The 21,211-nt window shown below is 35.4% G+C and overlaps 1 protein-coding gene across 4 annotated transcripts in view; it reads right to left on the bottom strand.

Moving 5' to 3' along the window:
* The window catches only part of RB1 (RB transcriptional corepressor 1), a 212,686-nt gene that overhangs the window by 184,921 nt on the left and 6,554 nt on the right, over positions 1-21,211 (bottom strand). Inside the window, exon 1 of one of the 4 annotated variants that reach the window (XM_036299827.1) lies at positions 18,708-18,753. The exons of the other annotated variants lie outside the window; for them this stretch is intronic. The gene's annotated coding sequence lies outside the window, so the exon portion shown is untranslated. Of the gene's footprint in view, positions 1-18,707; positions 18,754-21,211 lie in introns of those variants that run through there. 4 annotated transcript variants of the gene reach the window in all.

Genomic DNA, 21,211 nt, shown 5'->3' with positions numbered 1-21,211 from the left:
GATCAATGGAATAGAATAGAGAGCCCAGAAATCGGCCCGAACCAATATGCTCAATTAATATTTGACAAAGGAGGCAAGAACATACAATGGAGCCAAGATAGTCTCTTCAATAAATGGTGCTGGGAAAATTGGACAGATATATGCAAGAAAATGAAACTAGACCACCAACTTACACCATACACAAAAATAAACTCAAAATGGATAAAGGACTTAAATGTACGACAGGAAACTATAAAAATTCTAGAAGAATCCAAAGGCAACAAAATCTCAGACATATGCCGAAGCAATTTCTTCACTGATACAGCTCCTAGGGCACTTGAAACGAAAGAGAAAATGAACAAATGGGACTACATCAAAATAAAAAGCTTCTGCACAGCAAAAGAAACCATCAACAAAACAACGAGAAAACCCACTGTGTGGGAAAACATATTTGCCAATGTCATATCCGATAAGGGCCTAATCTCCAAAATTTATAGGGAACTCATACAACTTAACAAAAGGAAGATAAACAATCCAATCAAAAAATGGGCAAAGGACCTAAATAGACACCTTTCAAAAGAGGACATTCAGAAAGCCAAGAGACATATGAAAACATGCTCAAAGTCACTAATCATCCGAGAGATGCAAATCAAAACAACAATGAGGTACCATCTCACACCTGTCAGACTGGCTATCATCAACAAATCAACAAACGACAAGTGCTGGAGAGGATGTGGAGAAAAAGGAACACTTGTGCACTGCTGGTGGGAATGCAGACTGGTGCAGCCACTATGGAAGACAGTATGGAGTTTCCTTAAAAAACTGAAAATGGAACTCCCATTTGACCCTGTGATCCCACTTCTAGGAATATATCCCAAGAAACCAGAAACACCAATCAGAAAGGATATATGCACCCCTATGTTCATAGCAGCACAATTCACCATAGCTAAGATCTGGAAACAGCCTAAGTGCCCATCAGTAGATGAATGGATTAGAAAACTGTGGTACATCTACACGATGGAATACTATGCTGCTCTAAAAAGGAAGGAACTCTTACCATTTGCAACGTCATGGATGGAACTGGAGAGCATTATGCTAAGTGAAATAAGCCAGTCAATGAAGGAAAAATACCACATGATCTCACTCATTCATGGATAATAGAGACCATTATAAACTTTTGAACAATAATAGATACAGAGGCAGAGCTGCCTCAAACAGATTGTCAAACTGCAGCAGGAAGGCCGGGGAGGGTTGCGGGGCAGGAGGTAGGGGGGTAAGAGATCAACTAAAGGACTTGTATGCATGCATAGAAGCATAACCAGTGGACATAAGACATTGGGGGATAGGAGAGGCTAGGGGATTGTCTAGGGCGGGGGGATAAAATGGACACATATGTAATACCCTTTGTAATACTTTAAGCAATAAAAAAAAAAAAAAAAAAAATAATTTTCTCACTTTTTAAAACAGCAGATTTTATTAGGACACACCAAAAACAATTTAACAGTCATTTGATATAATAAATGCCTAAACAAAAATGATCAGTATAACCACCAAATTCACAATCATTTAAAAATTATATATTTATCTTCATACATGTTTCTTTGCACCTTCTAATTTGTTTTTTTATATCTTCCAAAACTTTAGATCTCTAATAATTTTTCAAAAAATATTCATTATGGCCCAACCAGGGTGGCTCAGTGGTTGAGTGTCAACCTATGAACCAGGAGATCACGGTTCAATTCCTGACCCAGACACATGCCTGGGTTGTGGGCTCAATCCTAGTGTGGGCGTGCAGGAGGCAGCCGATCAATGATTCTCTCTCATCATTGATGTTTCTATCTCCCTCTCCTTCTTTGAAAATAATAAAAATATATTTTTAAGTGAAATATTCATTATGTAACTATCATAGTTATGACTTTGGGCACATAGTGATGGAACTCACAGAAACAAAAACAAACTATCTTACAATCTATTTAAGTTCAATAGTTGGCATACATACTCTAGGAGTGTAACTGTGGGTGCCTAGCTTAAATCTAATCAAACCTCAGTTTCTACTAAAGTGAGGATGTTATTAATAGTGTCTAATCATAGAGTCACAGTGAAAATTAACAGTGAGGATGCTCTTAAGTAATCAGCATGGTACCTGGCATAGTACCCACTGAATCAGTTAACTATCATCAGCAGCAAAACTATTTTCAGTGAATCGAGCACTCATTGCACTACACTATCTCTGTCTCAACACTATCCACTATCTGACCTTCTTGCCTTCTCTATACAATAAATATCCATCCTTGGAATACTAGAATTTTATAGTTTTGTTTCATTTTACTTTAAGAAAAAAGAATTTTTTTACCCTTAATCCCTGGCAACCATTGACCTGATTTTAATTCCTTTCCCAGAATGTCATACAAATGACTTATATAGTTTATAGCCTTTTTTGTCTGGCTTCTTTCATTCAGAATAATGCCGCTTAAAACTCATCCATATCGTTGTACCTATTAGCATTTATTCATTTAAATTGCTGAGTAGCACTCCATTGTATGAATATGCCACAATTTGTTTATCCATTCCAACAGTTTAATACACTGTCATAAATAAGGCCACTAACCTTAAATAGCAAACTACAGGTCTTAAAGTAGATGTACATTTTCGTTTCTTTTGGTATACTTTCCCAAGGACCAAGGACATTGAGCACTTTACAGATCTTACTAAACATCCATATCACTTCTTTGGTGAAAGGTCTTTTTAAAGCTTTTGCCAATTTTCTATTCAATTTGTCTTAATACATTGTAAGAGTTATTTATTTATATGTTCTAGACTTAAATCCTTTAACAGATATGTGTTTTGCCAAAATTTTCACTCAAACTCACCTTTTCATTTTCCTAACCAGGATATTGCAAAGAGTATAAGTTTTTAATTCTGATGAAGCTCTATTTATTAACTTCTTTTATGGATCATGCTTACAGTTATGTTATCTATGAAATCTCCGTGTAATCCCAGGTCACAAAGATTTTTCTCCTATGTCACCTTGTACAAGTTTAGGTCTATGATTCATTTGAGCTAATTTTTATAAATGGTGCGGGGCAGGGATCAAAGTTCATTTTCTGCCTATAAATGTCCAACTGCTCCAGCATCATTTGCTGAAAGGAATATCCTTCCTTTGTTGAATTACTTTTGCCCCTCTGTGTGCAAAGACTTACTATATAAATGTCTAAACTCTATTTCTGGATTCTCTGTTCTGTTCCATTGGCCTACTTGTCTTTCTTTCACTTACAATGTAGCTTTAAATGTTTTGTTCTTTTTTAGTTCACTTTATTCAAAAATTTTCAATCTGAAAGGTCGTTTGATTCATTTCTCATTGTTCAGATTAAGAAACTAGACTAGAAAGTTTATTGTTCCATTTTTTAAAGATAGTTCCTCATCACATTGCTACACGATGTTCCTAACATTTTCACTACTGAAATACTTAATCTCATTACCCACCAAGATTCAATTAATAGTATTCAATTGCTATACTATTCTGTACTCTTGACTTTTACTATATTGAGAAGGTTAAAGAATCACAATACCTACAACCACAACATTTTTCTCCACATCAAATAATTTCTAATTACCCTATCTTCCAGTCTTCCTCAAAACTTCTTCAACCTAAGTTTCTCTTGTCTTCTGACTTTGGCAAATAGACATTTTCTCCCACTCTCAAATTAACAATTCTAATCCCTGCCTACCTCCCACAATGCCTCTCATCTCCTTTAAGACTTAGTTTATTAATTCCTCTCTCTCTCTCTGTCTTTTGTAATTTCTCCAACAGTTTTCTTCCTAAACTTCTTTCCCTTTCATCACAAATAAGCTTGCATCGCCTTAAAAAAAATAACCTATCCTCTATCCCTGGACATTATCAAGCTAATGTCCTCACTACACAAACTTTTCACTATTCACATTACTCACACTCACCACATATACTCTCACAATTCACACATATTGCATTCACTGAACACATACTTTCACTATACAAGCACTATTCTACTAAGACTATTCTCTCAGCTTTCAAAGATCTCTGTCTTTCATAGGAAAGAAAGAATAAAACTGTCACTATTTACAGATAAATGATACTATATATAGAAAACCAAAAGAATATATCAAAAATTGACAGAATTAACAAAAGAATTCAGTAAAGTAGCCGGATACAAAATTAATATTCAGAAATCAGTCACATTCCTATACATTAGTAATGAACAGGAGAAAAAATAAATAATCGCATATATGATTACATCAAAAAGAATAAAATACCTAGGATTAAACTTAACTAAGGAGATGAAAGACTGTACTCTGAAAACTGTAAGTCACTGAAGAGAGAAACTGAAAAAGACACGAATGAATAGAAGGCTATACCATACTCATGGGTTGGAATGATAAATATTGTTGGTTAATCCTCATTTGAGGATTTGTTTTTCCACTGATTTTTAGAGAGAGTGGAAGGAAGGGAGGGGGGAGAGAGACACACACACACACACATTGATCAGTTGCCTCATACATACTCCCAAACCCCGGCCAGGATCAGGCCTGCAACCCAGGTACATGCTCTTGACCAGGAATCAAACCCAGACCCTTCGGTCCATGGGCCGACACTCTAACCACTGAGAAAACCAACCAGGGTAGGATTAATATGTTAAAATGTCCATACTATCCAAATAAATTTATAGATTCAATGCAATTCCTATCAAAATACCAATGTCATTCTTCTCAGAACTAGAACTACTCCTAAAATTTATATGGAACCACAAAAGATCCTGAATAGCCAAAGCAATCTTGAGAAAGAAGGACAAAATTGAACGTATCACACTCCTTGATCCCAAACTATATTATAAAGTTATAATTAAAATAACATGGTACTGGCACAAAACAGGCACTTAGATCAAAAGACAGAACAGAGAGCCCAGAAATAAACCCTTGCTTATATTAGTTTTTCAACTAATCTATGAAAAAGGAGGTAAAAATATACACTGAAGTATCAACAATCTCTTCAACTAGTGATGCTGGAAAAACTAGACAGATATACCAGTATGCAACAACAACAAAAAGAAAGAACTAGACCACTGTCTTACACCATATACAAAAAATAAACTCAAAATGGGTTAAATACTTAAATGTAAAGACTGAAACCATAAAACTCCTAGAAGAAAACATGGGAAGTAAACTATTTGACATCAGTCTGAATAATATCTTTTTGGATACATTCCCTAGAGCAAGGGAAACAAAAGCAAAAATAAACAAATAGGACTATCTCAAACTAAAAACCTTTTGCACATCGAAGGAAACCTTCAACAAAATAAAAAGACAACCTACTATATGGGAGAATACATTTGCAAATGATATCCTATATAATAAAAGCCTAATATGCTAAGTGTCCAACTGTTGGTTCAACCATTCAACCAGTTGCTAGGATGTGCACTGACCACCAGGGGGCAGAAGCTCTGACCAGTAGGTTAGCTTGCTGCTGGGATCCAGCCAATCAGGACTGGGTGAGACGGGCTGGACATGCCCTGGAGCCCTCCCACAGTCCCTCCCCAGACGTCCAACCTCCACGGTCCCTCCCTGGTTGGCTGGCCCGATCGGGACTGTGTGAGATGGGCTGGACACGCCCTGGAGCCCTCCTGTAGTCCCTTCCAGGCCCTGATCGTGTACGAGTGGGATCCCTCAGCCTGGCCTGCACCCTCTCGCAAATTGGGACCTCTTGGGGGATGTTGGAGATCCGGTTTCAGCCTGATCCCCACAGGCCATGCCAAGGGACCCCACCGATGCATGAAACCATGCACCGGGCCTCTAGTATCCAATAAGAGGTTGATATTCAAAATATATAAAAAATGTATACAACTTAATAACAAAAAATAAACAATCCAATAGAAAAATGGGCAGAGAACATTAAAAAAAAAATTACCTTAAAGAAAGACACAGGCCCTGGCTGGTTTGGCTCAGTGCATAGAGCATCAGCCTGTGGACTGAAGAGTCCTGGGTTCGATTCCCGTCAAGGGCACATGCCTGGGTTGCGGGCTTGATCCCCAGTGGGGGCCATGCAGGAGGCAGCCAATCAATGATTCTCTCTCATCATTGATGTTTCTATCTCTCTACCTCGCCCTTCCTCTCTGAAATCAATAAAAGAAATATTTAAAATAAAAGAAAGACACAGATGGCCAAAAGACATATGAAAAGATGTTCAACATAACTTATTATCAGGAGAATGCAAACCAATACCACACTGAGATAGCACCTCACTTCAGTCAGAATGGTTATTATCAATAAATCACCAAGTAATATGTGTTACAAAAAAATGTTACAAAAATATGGAGAAAAAGGAAACTTTGTGCACTATTGGTGAGACTGTACACCAGTACAGCCTCTACAGAATTCCTCAAAAACTAAAAACAGATATACCATATGACCCAACAATTCCACTTTTGGTTATATATCCAAAGAAAACAAGAATACTAATTTGAAAATACATATGCAGCCTTATGTACTTTGCAGCATTACTTACAATTGCCAAGATATGGAAGCCACACAGGTGATTTTAATATATAAAATGGAATATTATACTGCAATAAAAAACAATTAAAATCTTAACATTTTCGACAACACAGATAGATCTAGAAGGTATTATGCTAAAGAAGGCAGAAAAAGATAAATTACCATATGGTTTCACTTATATGTGGAATAAACAAAACAAAACAAAAACATAGAAACAGAGACCAAAGAGATGTTTACCAGAAGGGAGGGGACAAGGAGAATGAGTGAAAAGGGGAAGAGAAAAATCCTACCTAATAAAAGAGTAATATGCAAATTGACCATCACTCCAACACACAAGATGGCCGCTCCTTGTGGACACAAGATGGCCGGCAGGGGAGGGCAGTTAGGGGCAATCAGGTCTGCAGGAGAGCAGTTAGACATCGATCAGGCTGGCAGGGTAGTGGTTAGGGGCAATCAGGCAGGCAGGCAGGTGAGTGGTTGGGAGCCAGCAGTCCTGGATTGTGAGAGGGATGTCTGACTGCCTGTTAAACGGGCAGTATGACATCCCTCGAGGGGTACCAGATTGGAGAGGGTACAGGCAGTATGGAGACACACACGTACACGAATTTTGTGCACCAGGCCTCTAGTAGTCAATAATATTGTGATAATTTTACTCAGTGACAGATGATTACTAAAATTAGTAGGATGATCACATTGTATAAAAAGCTCAAATCTTAACACCTGAAACTAATAAACCAATATAATTTTCTATACCAAAAATACTTACATTTTTTTAAAGTGTTATTTCAGAAAAATATCTCTGTCTTTCTAAGTTGAATGACCTTTTCTGGTTTCATCCAAAAGGACTTCTATGTTAGCATCTGACACTCTTACAGTAAGTTTTTTCCTTAGATTTTAAAATACTACAACATCCTCATTCTCTTTTCTTTCTCTCACAACTTTTTCAGTGTTTCCTAACTCCAAGGACTTTTGCCCACCACCTTTCTCTTTTCCTTAGCAATTTCATCCACTTCCACAGTATCCCCATCACCTTCATATAGATTATTAATACATCCCATCCTGCTTTCCAGCCAGCCCTAATAGGTCTCTCAAGATCCAGGCTATATTTTCTGATGGCAACTTAAGAACTAAAATTTTTAACTGATGTGTTTTCTTGAAAACTTAAATGAGAATTATGAAAAGGGCTCAGAACAGCACCTTAAAAATTGTTAAAGAAGAGGAAAAGTCATTGTTTTTACCTAGCCAAAAGAATCACTAAAAAGAAATAGTAAAACATAGAGGGGGAAAATGAGCAAAGGACAAGAAAAAGTATTTTACAAAAGAAAAAAAACAATACTTTCCAAAAAACATACTTAGAAAATACTAAACTTCAAAACAGTGTCAATGAAGGACATTTTGTTATATGCAACAAGATCCTTAAGAGTTTAGTTTATGTCAAAAAACTTATAAACTGAAAATAGGAGAGTTAAGTCAAATTTAGTGTAACAGATGTTCAAAGAATTACTCATAATAGCAAAACAGGGGAAATAGCCTAAATATTTTATTTCTTTTATTTTTTTTAGCCTAAATATTTTAAAATAAAATAGTTAGCCCAGCTAAGTGGTGCTCAGTGGTTGAGCATTGACTCAGGAACCAAGGGGGTTACCAGTTTGATTCCTGGTCAGGGCACATGCCTGGGTTGTGGGCTCGATTTCCAATAGGGAGAGTGCAGAAGGCAGTCGATCGATGATGTTCCTCTCTCATCGATGTTTCTATCTCCCTATTCCTCTCCCTTCCTCTCCCCATCAAAATCAATAATAACATATTTTAAAAAGTAAAAATAAAATAGTTTCATGAATTAAGATAGAACTCTATCATGGTATAATATAAAACCCTTAAAACATTTAAAAGATTATTAAAACATGGAAAAATACCAAAGATATCTTAAGAAAAAACAACAACACCAGAATACAAAGTTCTGTGTTGGTTTTTATTCTGATTTTGTGAAAAATTTAAAAATGGAAAGCAAAAAATATAGCAAATGTTAATTATCTCTAGATGGTAGAATTACAAATGATTTTAATTTTCTTCATTAATCTTAGTTACATTTTCCAAATTACCTACAATTACAAAATAAGAGGAAAAGTCAACTTTAAAAAGTACTAAATTTATATAAAGAGAGATAAATTAGGAATACTCTTGAGAAAAATATTTAAAATATTTAAATTTTAGATATAGCATTACAGTTTAAATAAAGATCAATAATCAACATTTGAAGAGGCTACCTCTAAGCTATCATTCCAGTTTAGTTCACTGGAACTACCCTAATGATAAACCCTAATTAGCGAAGACTTGTACTTGCTTTTATACAATGCAGTAATTTATAAAAGAGCTCCACCAAGTGGTGACATAAATCATCTTGGAAACACCAGAAAAACTGGCATCAGAAAATCAAATTATCTTACTATTCATGCTATAAGTTAACTAGCATGAATTTAACTTGAAATTTTAAAAGTTAAAACCACTAGCCTCAAATCTTCACATTTTAAAATATTTGCCACCACCAAGATGAAAATAAGCCATTGGGAATATGTTCTCTATCTCAGCATCAAAAGGATATATCCTTACACTTGATTCATGAGACTATAATGAGTGATTAGAAATAAGGTTACAGGTTAAATATATTTTAGGAATGTATTAGAGGAATATAAGGGATAAAACTGCCTTTGTCTTCTATTCCTGGAGTTCTTCCTCACTATATTATATGTAGGAACGAAAGAGATAAAATGCTAATATGCCAGAAAATTCCCCTTTCACTTGTATAATATTAGTTGATAACAGTTAACGTTAAGGACATTCTTTGAGGTGGTCAGAAAAATTAAAAGGCAAGAGTAACATAGCCAGGAAGAGGAATGCAAAAGCTAACCTTACTTGTATTCTTCACATTTTTTTAAATACAACATGCAGGGGTTAACACCAGCTGAATCAGCCATTCAGTTACACAAAGGCTTTGTGGGGAGAGAGTTGACTCTACTCCCAGAAAAATATGTAACTGGCAAGTTCAGATTTACCTGGCCTTTGGCCCAAGACATGAGCACCTTGAACTCCTTCCCTTAACAACAACTACAGAACTCAGTGGATAGGCCTATCTAAGCAATTAACTCGCTTTCTCACTTATCCGTACCTCAATTAGGCCATAAGCATCTTGTAGACAGCAAAATTATATCTAATTCACTGCTATAGCCCCAAGAGCCTCGTACAGTGTCCAGCACTAAATCGATATTAAATGTGTGTGTGTGTGTGTGTGTGTGTGTGTGTGTGTGTGTGTGTGAGAGAGAGAGAGAGAGAGAGAGAGAGAGAGAGAGAGAGAGAGAGAGAGAGAGAGAGAGAGACCGACCAATACTGGACAGAATGTCTCTCCCCCTACCCCCTTAAATACACTCCGAGAAAAAAGCAGCATTGAATCAATCACCAGTACAAAATGTACGGCAAGACTGTTGGCCAGTTCCCATTCACACATTGTTAACAAAATAGTGGTATCAGAAAGAGTAACTCATACAAAGAAATGATAATACATACCTCATTTTCTAAAGAGTTAATATAAAACTAATTTGGAACTTAGTTTCTAGTGAAGCTCTCTGCTTAGTTTATGGAATAAAGGCCCAAAGATAATCCACCCAAGAAGATATAACCATATAGGAGAAAAAAACTGCCACCATATTCAAACAGCCTTTAACTAAACGGCTTGTCTGTCAAAAAGCTACAAAACTGATGTCTACCACTCTTAGAAACAAGGTGGAAAACACTGAGGAGAGAGGTCAATTTCTACAGCTCATATTCAATTATGTGAATAAATGGTATCTTCCAAAGTTTGCATGTCAACTCCTTCTACAAATATCACACTCTGCTTGAAAAAAGGGAACTATCACCAATAAATGAGTTAACATCAGAATGAAAGAATCCTGTGGTTTGGGAGTTTCTAGAGCTCTAAATCATAAAATGATAACCTTTGGCAAATTTTCCAATATTAAAAAAACTTAATAGTACCCATATGTTTACTTTCAATAAAACCCCTGCTACTAAAATAGCAAATACTTGTCCTTTTTCCAGAATTCACTGCAGCATGGTAACACACTTTATCTTTATATTTATTAAAAACACTGGATATCAACGTGCTATGCTCTAAATAAAACTAGGAAAAATAATTCCTTTTTAAAACTAAATTTATTGGGTGACACCGGGTAATAAGATTATATAGGTTTAATAAAAAATAATTCTTAATAAACAAAGTTTGGTAGAGTTTCTGAAATAGACTCCATGTCAAAGAAAACTAATAATGGATATTTGGTGGTTTCTGAGTGCAATACAATTCTGATTCAACTTACCTTAAAAAATACTTTGCAGAATTAAAATAGCCAGGTACATATAAAAGAGATAAATTAAAATAGGAGCAAGAATAGGAATGTTTTAAGAAGATTTCATTTAAAAGTTTTCCTAAATATCTAGGTCTCAGATAAACTTGATTATCTGTATATAGTTGAATATGTACCAGAAACTACTACAAATCTGAACATCAAAATTATGACTATCAGGCTTCTAAATTATAATGCATATAATAATGCAATAAACTCCAAGTAGAATGAAATCAAAGAGACCCATACCAAGGCACATTATAATCAAGCTGTCAAAAGATAAAAAACAAAAGAATTTTGAAAGCAGCAAGAAAGAAGTCAGTCATCACATACAAGGGATCCTCAATAGGATTATCAGCTCATTAGAAACTCTGAAGGCCAGGAGGCAGGCTGATATACTAAAAGTGCTAAAAGAAAACAACCTGACAGCCAAAATCACTATAACCAGCAAAACTGTCCTTCAAAAGCGAGGGAACAGTTTGGCTCAGTGATTACAGCATCAGCCAAAGGGTCACAAGTTTGATTCCAGTCAAGAGCACACCTCACAAATTAATTGAACATATATTGTGGATTTATTTCTAGGGCATCTATTCTGTACCACTGAATGCATGAAGGCAATGACTTTTTAGATTACAAAACCAAAGGCAAGATTCATAAAAGAATTGATAACCTAGACTTCATTAAAATTAAAAGGTCAAAATCCAAACACTAATGCTGGCAAAGATGTGAAGTAACAAGAACTTTCATTAACACTGGAAAAGCAAAATGGTACAGTCATACTGAAGACAATTTGGTGGTTTCTTACAAAAATTACAAACTCTTTACATAGGATCCAGCAATCAAGCTCCTTGGTATTTACCCAAAGAGTTGAAAACCTATGTCAATTTAATTTAGGGCAGCTTTATTCAAAATTGCCAAAACATCAAAGCATCCAAGATGAGAAATAATTACTTCTGGCTCACACATGCTAGGAATACTGCCTATTCCCAATGGCCAGAGGAGAAAACATAATACAGGAGGTATACATTACAGGAAAGGGGTTTACCTCAATAGTAAAGATTTAACACTAGACAAGTGATTGCCAACCAGGGACAATTTTCCATCTCAGTGGATATATGGCCATATGTCTGGAGATAATTTTGCTTGTCACAACTGGCTGGGTATACTGCTAGCATCAGTAGATTAAAGCTAGAGATAATGCCTCTAAACATTCTACAATGCACAAGATAGCCTCCACAACAAAAACGATTCAACCCAAAGTGTCATAGTGGCAATCTTTGCCCTAAACTAAACTCCTCTCTAGTGCCATCTATTAAACCTTAACATAAAACCTAAAAGGAACAACCTGTGTCCAAGAAAAATAATCAAATTCCAGAACAAAGTTCAAGAATATTTAGAAGAATACAAAAATATCCAATACACAACATGGTAAAATTTACAATATCTTGCAGCCAGAAAAAGAAATCACAACAAGAAGCAGGAAAAATAACCATAATAAGGAGAATTATCAATCAAAAAATTTTAACTCAGATAGTTTTATTAGATAACGACATTAAAGCAGTTTTTATAAATGAATCTTATATGTTCAAGAAGCTAGCGCAGTCATCAAAAAACTACAGCCAAATCCAGCCTACCCATTTTTATAAATTAAGTTTTATTGAAATATAGCCACACTTATCCATTTGCATTTTGTCTAGGACTGTTTTCATACTACAATGGTAGGTAGAGCTGCATAGCCTAAAACATTTATTATCTGGCCCTTTATAGAAAAAGTTTAGCAACACCCGAGCTAGAGCAAAGATTAAACATATTAAGTTCAAAGAAATATATTTTTAAAACACCTAAATTGAACTTCTAGAGATGAAAACTAAAAAAAAAAAAAGATCTGAGATAAATAGTAAGCTGAATGAGATTAAGGGCAAATTAGACTGTTGCAAAAGGAAAAATAGCTGAACTTAAAGACAAAGCAAAAGGAATTATCCAAAATGAAATGCACAGCAAAGAAAATCAGAAACCAAAAACTAAACAAAGGACCAATGACTATGTGCCGGGGTCCAACCCCAGCAGGTCCAGGGGTCCCCAAAGGTGTGGACGGAGTCGGTGAAGAAGGAAGGACACGGAGACAGTGTTCAGTTGATCAGCAGCCTAGCCAGGATCTCTAGCCAGGATCTCCAGCCAAGTTCTGGTCTGGATCTCCAGCGAAGTTCTGCTTAGGATCTCCAGCCAGGTTCTGTGACCATGTTCTCTTGCTAGGTTCTCCAGGTTCTCCAGCCAGGTTCAGTCACCAGGTTCTAGTCAGGTTCTCTTGCCCATTTCTGTAGTCAGGTTCAGTCCAGGATCTTTTGCCATGTTCTCTCCAGCGAAGTTCTTCTGTCTCTAGTTCTGTGTAGGTTCTGTCTTCTTAGTTCTGTGTTCTAAGCTCTGTATTCTAAGCTCTGTGTGTAGGTTCTGTCTTCTCTCTTCTGTGTCTTGCTGTCTTGTTACATCTGTATTTATACCAGTTGATTCAATCCTATCAATCTCTATTCCAAAGGTTAGGGCAGGGCGTTTCTTATCTCCATTCCAGGGAGTAAAGATTATGTAGCTTAAGCATGATTGTTCGTAGTTAAAGTGATTACCCGCCTGGCACTTAGTTGAGGGGTTTTATTCCCTCCCTAACTTCAGGGGAAAATCCTTACCTGGGGAAACAACCTTTCTCAGAGAGGAGACCTTGGTTAAAACACATAGTGCCAAGAAGGTGAGCAAACATTTTAAGAACAGTATGCCATATATGCCAGGTCCTTTGAAACAGCAAGGATGGACCGGCTCCCGGCAACTATGGAAAAACTTCAAGTACTTAACTATATGTACAATTAAAGACCCCAAAGGAAAGGAAAGAAAGGGAAGAGACCAAAGAAACTTTTTAAAGACATAATGGCCAAATTTTTCCAAACTTGATGAAAATTATAAACCTACAAATTCAAGAAGCGTAATGAACCTCACTCAAAGCATGAAAATCCAGTGAGAAGAGAAGATCATAAAATATGACATATTACAGACAGAGGACCAAGATAAAGATGGCAGCAGATTTCTCTTTGGAAACAATGCAAGCTAGAACATTGAGAAACAACATCTTAAAGTACTGAGGGAAAAAGTCAATCTACAATTCTTTAACAAGTGAAAATATCTTTCAGAAAATAAAGCAAAATAAAGACTATTTCAGACATACAAATGCTGACAGAAATCATCATCAGACCTGCACTATAAAAAATGTTAAGAAAAATCCTTCAAGGCCAGCTGGTGTTGCTTAGTGGTTGAGCATCAACCTATGAACCAGAAGGTCATGGTTCGATTCCTGGTAAGGGCATTGCTCATATTGCAGGCTTGATACCCAGTGTGGGATGTGCAGGAGGCAGTGGATCAATGCTTCTCTCTCTCATTGATGTTTCTATCTCTCTCTCCCTCTCCCTTCCTCTCTGAAATCAATAAAAATATTTTTTTAAAAAAGGAAAATCCTTCAAGAAGGAAAATGATGCCAGATGGAAATCTGGACTGATATAAAAGAATGAAGAGCACTGAAAATGGTAGCTACATTGCTAAAGATAAAGACATTTTTTCTTACTTAAATTTATTTTAAAATAATTGACTATTTAAAGCAAAAATAATAGCAGTGTACTATAGAGTTTATATCACACGTATGAGTAAAAATATGACAATAGAACAAAGTCCAAGAGAAAAGAAATGGAAGTATACTGATGTAAAGTTTTTATACTATACATAACGTAGTAATTTTGTTTGATAGACTGAAAAGTTTCCATTGTAATGACTAAGATAATACAACAGAGTTATAGTTAATAAATTAACAAATGAGAAAAAAAGGAATCATAAAAAAATAGTCAATCTAAACAAAGGCAGAAAAAGGGAAAAGAAACAGAGGCAAATAGAATTAAATAGCAAGATGGTAGATTAAAACCCAACCATTTCAGTAATCACATTAAATGTCGATGCTCTAAAAACCCCAATTAAAAGACAAAGACTGACCCAATTATCTATTACCTATAAGAAACCCACTTTATTTTTTCTTTATTGTTTAAAGTATTACATATAGTATTACATGTCTCCTTTTCCCCCATTTACATCTCCCCAACAACTCCCAACCCCCAACACATGCCTTCACCCCCTTACTGTTAGTGTCTATCGGTTATGCTCATATGCATGCATACAAGTCCTTTGGTTGATCTCTTACCACCTCCCTCCCCTGACTTCCCTCTGAAGTTTGATGGTCTGTTTGATGCTTCTCTGTCTCTAGATCTATATTTGTTTATCAGTTTATGTTGTTCTTCATATTCCACAAATGAGTGAGATCATGTGATATTTATCTTTCTCCAACTGGCTTATTTCACTTAGCATAATGCTCTCCATATCCATCCATGCTGTTGGAAATGGTAGGAGTTCTTTCTTTTTTACAGCAGCGTAGTATTCCATTGTGTAGGTATACTACAGTTTCTTAATCCACTCACCTGCTGATGGGCACTTAGGCTGTTTCCAAATCTTAGCTATGGTGAATTGTGCTGCTATGAACATAGGGGTGCATATGTCCTTTCTGACTGGTGAAGAAACACACTTTAAACATAAAGACGCAAATAGGTTGAAAAGAATAAAAAATAGGTATGTGTACCAAATATCTGTCAAAAGAAAGCTCGTATGTCTATATTGATATTAAAAATAGTATATTTCAAAGCAAAGAACATTATGGAAGATAAAGAAGGCCATTTCATTATATACTACATTAATATATGACATATATAAGATATATTAATGACCAAGTATATTAATATATTATAAATAATTTTATGCCAATAAATTCAACAACATAGATGAAATGGACGAATTCCTTGAAATCTCTATTGAAGAAATTGTATTTGTAGTTATAAACCTTTCCACAAAGAAAACTCCAGGCTGATATGGTTTCACCAAACATTTAAGAAAGAAATAATACCAATTTTACAAAAACTCTACCAAAAAATTGACGAGAAAAAAATATTTCCCAATTCATTCAATGAGGCAGCATTATTTTGTCACAAAACCAGACAAAAACTAGGGCGGGTGAACAATTTAAAAAATCAAGTGCTGGTGAGGATGCGGAGAAAAGGGAACACTAACTAGTTCACGGCTGGTGGGAATGCAGATTGGTGCACCCACTATGAAAAACAGTATGGAGTTTCCTAAAAAAATTAAAAATGGAACTTCCATTGGACCCAGCGATCCCACTTCTGGAAATGTATCCTAAATCCCAAAACACCAATCAGAAAAAAATATGTGCATCCTATGTCCACAGCAGCATTATTTACAATAGCTACTAGTAAGATTTGGAAACAGCCCAAGTGCCCATCAGTAGATGAATGGATACAAAAGCTGTGTGACATTTACACAATGGAATACTTTGCAGCAGTAAAAAAGAGGGATCTCTTATCCTTTGCAACAGCATGAATGGACCTGGAGACTATTATACTAAGTGAAGTCAATTGGAGAAAGACAAATATCACATGATCTCACTTATTTGTAGAATCTAATGAACAAAATGAATTGAGCTACAAAATAAGACACAAAGCATGGAGGCATGGAACAGACTGACATACTTCCATGTGGGGCTTGGGGGAACAAGAAGAAATAAACCAAAGAACCTATATACTGCCCAGCTAGAGTGGCTCAGTGGTTGAACATCGACCTATGATCCAGGAGGTCAAGGTTTGGTTCCAGGTCAGGGCACAAGCCCGGGGTTGTGGGCTCAATCCCCAGTAGGGGGCATTCTGGAGGCAGCCGATCAATTATTCCCTCTCATCATTGATGTTTCTCTCTCTCTTCCCCTCTCCCTCCCTCCCTGAAATCAATAAAAATATATTTAATAATAAAAAAGAACTTATATACTTGTATGCATAGCCCATGGACACAGGCAACAAGGGGGTGAAGACATGCAGGGCAGGTAGGGCCTAGGAGGAGGGGGGTAAAGGGAGGAAAAGTGGAAGATATATATAATACTATCAACAATAAAAAATATATTTAAAAAAAAACTATGGACCACTACCATTCATAAATATATATGCAAAAATTCTTAACAAAAGTTTAGCAAATCAAATTCAACAATATATGAGAAGGATCGTATATTGTGATCGACTGGAGTTTACTCCAGGAATGCAAGGTTGCTTTAACATTTGAAAATTAGTCAACATTATTAATCATATTAACAGTCTAAAAAAGGAAAAGTATGTGATTATCTCAATAGATGCAGAAAAAGCATTTGATAAAATCCAACATTTATTTCTAATACATTAAAAAATACCTCTGCAGCCTGGCCAGTGTGACTCAGTGGTTGAGCATTGACCTATAAACTACTAGGAGGTCATGGTTCAATTCCTAATCAGGGTATGTACCTGTGTTGCAGGCTCAATTCCTAGTAGAAGGCATGCAGGAAGCAGCCAATCATTAATTCTCTCTCATCACTGATGTTTCTATCTCTCCCTCTCCCTTCCTTTCTGAAATTAATAAAAATATTTTTTAAAAAATAAATAAATAAAAAATACCTCTGCAAAACAGGAACAGAAGGGAATAGAAAGAAAATTCCTTAATCTAATAAAGAATATCCAAGAAAAACCTACACCTAATATTAAACTTAATAGTGAAAAACAGAATGATTTCTCCCTAAGAGAAGGAACTCTCATTTCTATTCAACATTGTATTGAACTCTTAGCCAACGCCAACAGGCAAGAAAAAAAGGCACAAAGATTAGAAAGGAAAAAATAAAACTGCCATTATTCACAGACTGCATAACTGTGCATGTAGAGAACCCTATGAAAACACAAAATAGGCAAAAACAAAGAGACATTTCACTGATGACGACAAACAAATGGCAAACAAGGGCATTTAGACCTTCAACAACTATGGCTGTAGGTGATGATGTACCAAGGTAGCTTCATCAATTGTACAAATGTAACACTCTTTTGGGGAATCTTAATACTGAGAAAGACCATCCATCTGTGGATATGGCATATATAATTTCTGCATCTTCTGCTCATTTTTTCTGTGAACCTAAAACTGTTTTTTTAAAGTCTATTAAAAAGATTATCATTTATGCAATGAGCTGAATTATTACACATACCCCTTTTTAAAAAGTTATGTGTTGAAACTCTAGGCACAAGTATCTGAGAATGTGTCTGTATTTGAAGATGGGCTTCAAAGAAGTACAGTAAGTTAAAATGAGACATAAGTGTGGGCCCTAATCCAATATGACTAGTGTCTTTGTAAGAACAGGAAATTTGGATACACATAAAAACACCAGGGATGTTCACATAAGGAAATCATTCCAGAACATAAGGAAAAGGTAGTCATCTTCTAGCCAAGAAGGGAGGCCTCAGAAGACACTATATCTGTGGACATCTCTTCTTGGACTTCTAGCCTCCAGAAATGTGAGAAAATATGTTGTATTATTTAAGCCACTCAGTCTGTAGCATTTTATTATGGCAGCCTTACCAAACTAAAATAGATATACAACTAAAATAGATAACCCCAGGAAGATGTGCTTAGTGAAAAAAGCCAGCCCCAAAGATTAAATACTACATGACTCCATTTATATAAAATCCTTGAAATTATAAAGTATGTCACATTATCATTGAGTAAAAATCTTAATTAAATGTCTATGTAAAGCCAAACTGGTCTATTGGTACTCTCAAGATAATACTTGAAAAGTACTAATCACCTTTAAAGGATGTTACAGAAAAAAACTCATTAGTTTGAAAACTAGTCAATAAAAAACAAAGAATAAAGCACTTATCCTACCTTTTCTGAATGAACTATACTTCAAATAAGAATTGTTGATGGAGAAAAGTTTCTCTTTACAGAAGAATTACAACTAATTGAAAAGAGGAATGATAAAATCGTCAGTTCACCTTTTAGCTACACCTAATTGATCCAGTAATAATAGCTTACATCAAAAAGAGAAATAATAAAACATTATGTTCCACCTGACAGCATACACAACATCTCTGAAGTATTTCTTCCAAAAACAATCAAATCAGGAACTAATCAGGCCTCTAGATCCACTTCCAGGAAATTAGACAAATATATTAAACAATGAAGGAAATGAAATCGAAAATATACAATACAGGATAAATCCCAGTTTCTTCAACAAATAAAGTAAAGTGTAAGAAAACAAAGGGAAAGGGGGAGGAAAGGAGGTAAATCCTACAGATTAAAGGAGATTTAAGAGATTAATCAACCAATCATAATGTATGAGCCTATTTTAGTACTGATTAGAACATACTGAATAATAACAATTTATAAAACAATTGAGAAATTTTAAAGTCTGGATATTTAACATTAAAGAATTTTCATTAATTTTGTTAGGTGTGATGAACCGTGGTTATTTTTTTAAGAATTCTTATCTTTTCCAAATACATACTGAAATATTTATAGATAAAACATCCTATCTGGGATTTATTTTAAAGTAATCTGGGCTCAGAGATAAATATAGTTTGGCCATGTTTAACTGTTGAAACTTGTTAACATGTTAAGTGCCCAGCCTATTTTGTCTTCCGGATGGAAAGTATAGTGTCAGTCACCGGTAATTGACAGGGTGCTTAACGTGTTAAGAGGTTGATGAGAGTTGATACTATTTTCCCTATCTATTTTTATAAATGTCTGACTTTTTATAATAAAATGTGTTTCTGATTCCACTTCTTACTTAGAAGCTGCAAGTAGCCTACATCTATTAAGACAAAATATAACATTCATATTCATGTTTGTAAATGTTTTCTCGGAAAACTGTTTCTCAGCAGTACCCACATGGAATCAGAATATTAGCACCATCTTTAAATAGAAATGGTACATACATTACTAAGAATTGGAAAATAATAGGTAGAGACCTTTCATTACACATAATTATTAAAAAGACAGTCTGCTTCTTAAAGTTATTAAGAAACTTGTTCATCATATTTATATAGTATAAATTGAATGGAATGCCCAGAATTACTCTAACTCCATTCTTTTCCATTATCTTTCTAAATACAATGACCCATATCACAAAAACAAATGCCTCTATCAAGAGCAATATATTTCAAAGCTCTTGAATACTCATATGTGTAACACACACAAAACCCTAAGAGGTTTGACATTCAGGCATGATTTCTACTTTATATATAAGCAAACTGAGACTTAGAGAATTAACCAATTTGCCTAAAATCATGTAGGTACAATATAACTACAATCCAAGTTTTCTGCCTTGAGGTCCAAGGCCTTTCCAGTCTACCACACTGCCATTCGAGATGCAGAAAGAAAATCAAAATTTTAACAACTGACTCATCGTAGGTCACAATAAGAACACCACTTCTGGCCCTAGCTGGTTTGGCTCAGTGGATAAAGTATCAGCCTGAGGACCAAAGGGTCCTGGGTTCAATTCCAGTCAAGGGCACGTACCTTAGTTGCAGGCTCCTCCCTAATCTGAGCCCTAGTAGGGGCTCATGCAGGAGGTAACCAATCAATGTTTCTCTCTGTCTTTCCCTCTCTCGGCCACTGTCTCTAAAACATCAATGAAAAAATACCCTTGGGTGAAGATTAGCAAAAGAAAAAAAAAAGAGCAGCACTTCTGGCCAATTTCTTAATGGAAAGTCCCTTATTCATATTCTATAAGCAGCATGAACACAATCTAATCTTAAGACAGAAATCATGTATTACACACTTTTAAACATTTATACAAAAGGGAGAAAACACTTTCTCTCTCCCTTTCCCTTCCTCTCTGAAATCAATAAAAAAAATATTTTTTTAAAAAAAATTCAACTATTTTAACAGATTCTTAAGTTCTCCTAAAAATTTATAATAATTCTTAAGTCAAATTATTCTGCTTGTATGACTTAATGTAGGCACTCCTTTGCACTAATACGTGCTTTATGTGCACAAATTTATTAAATCCATGTAGTAATTACACGATTCAGAAATGATTACTTTTCCCTTTTACAGATAAGAAAACTGAGGCTCGGAGATTTTAGGTAACTTGTTCAAGATCACGGAGCTAGTAAATGGTAGATCTAAGACTTGAGTCAGCCTAGTCTGACAACAAATCCTTACTCTTAGCCCATCCTCTATTCCAGCGATTTCCAACTCGTGAATTGAAATAATTTTTAAAACAGGTGATACCTGACTATTTAGTCAGGGGCACTGACCTCCTGTAGACAGTAAAAAAAAAAAAGTATAACAGCCAAGACAACAATAGCTGTCCAGTGTGAATGAATCAAAATTATACCTATTTTCTGGTCAGATCAGCAAAAAATATATTTTTTTGGTGTGCC

This window comes from Myotis myotis, unplaced genomic scaffold, assembly GCF_014108235.1.
Source record: "Myotis myotis isolate mMyoMyo1 unplaced genomic scaffold, mMyoMyo1.p scaffold_m19_p_3, whole genome shotgun sequence".
NCBI lineage: Eukaryota > Metazoa > Chordata > Mammalia > Chiroptera > Vespertilionidae > Myotis > Myotis myotis.
Note: the sequence above shows the minus strand (reverse complement) of the source record. Positions and strands in the feature narration are given on the sequence as shown.